Source organism: Phytophthora infestans, genomic scaffold (genome assembly GCF_000142945.1).
Source record: "Phytophthora infestans T30-4 supercont1.1151 genomic scaffold, whole genome shotgun sequence".
Taxonomy (NCBI): domain Eukaryota; phylum Oomycota; class Peronosporomycetes; order Peronosporales; family Peronosporaceae; genus Phytophthora; species Phytophthora infestans.
The window spans coordinates 1-1,416 of NW_003302747.1; positions in this window are offsets into that span (position 1 = coordinate 1).

A 1,416-nucleotide genomic window follows, 5' to 3' on the forward strand; every position below is an offset into this window, starting at 1 on the left:
CGGGATGTAAGGAGATTTCGCTGTTGCTGCGGTTTGCGTGCTTGTTCGTATCTTCGCACTACTTTATGATATCGATGGACGTATTTTGCCTGCCGCGAGAGCCGTACAATACACGGTGCGAACGGATTTCTTGCGTAGAAACTACGACCTACATAAAGACGACGCCAGCTTCCGAAGTGCCTTCCGTGTCGGACGCGGGTGCTTCAAAGTCTTTGTGGCATTTGCCAAAAATATATAGCTGATATACTACAAAGGAAGCCCCAGCTCAGAATCGCAAGTTTTTTCTCGATGAGAAAGTCGCTTTAGCCATCTGCTATCTTGGTTCACGCGGTAGTCTCAAGGAATTCTACCGGCCCCCGAGCTCTAACTAAAACTATATATATATCTCTTAAAGCGAGAAAGATTATTTTATTCTTACCATCGATGCGAATCGGACTGTCTTGAGGTAGCAGGGAGCTTTGAAGGTAAAGAGGCAGGGAGCTGCGTAATGAATGTGTGATTAATATAAATCTGTGCTGCTTGGAGATGAGAAAACTGGAGGTGAAGCTGGGTCATGTACTTGACGTGTGTGAGCGGACGCGACTATTTGTTCTTCTGATAAGCTTTGTGAATGATATAGCCATTGACGACAGCCATATCAATCAAACTTAGCAACCAACGACTTGTACTACTTTTGGAAGCGGAGTGCACGCCGCAATTGATCGTGGACATCCACACACCCCATGAATGCGTAGAAATCCTTTACCACACGAGGCCAGGGCATCTCAACTTGCTCAGCTCCATCTTGCCGCACCACCCGGTCAATTTCGGGGTTGCCACCGGTGCACAGTAAATGCACTGGCCTCGAATCCCATCAATTAATTGCCTTCGTACTCGGAACAAGCTTTGAGCGTGCGATTTTAAACAATCCACGCGGAATTGTAGCTGGATGAGCCTTCTTTTTCTCGATCACTAGCTTACAGTACCCAAGCCGGTTCGTCATGATCGTACCAACGCAATATGAGCCTGTTAGAAGAAGCTGTATGGCTAATGTCAACGAAGTGTAGAAGCGATCAATCACCACAAGCCTCATCCCTTCCTTTTCGGCGTCAGATCCGAGCACTTCCAAGAAGTTGCGCACTACTGGCCCCAATTTCATATCCGGCTTGGGGGCATCGCTGAGATGCTGTTTCTTGCCACAATACACTTCAAAGCTCTCTATATGCATCATATCGATAATAGAAGTAGTCAGTATATGATGTATAATTCGGCATTAAAGTAATTGACTGCCCAAACAAAGCATACCGAATGCAGTAAGTCGTAGCGGCACTGCATAACGTAAAGTACTTAGTGCCCCACTTGTGGGGCTTGTTTTTCATGTAGACACGCATCTTGTTAGATGACCATCGGTTTGGCAACACGGCTTCATCAACCGCC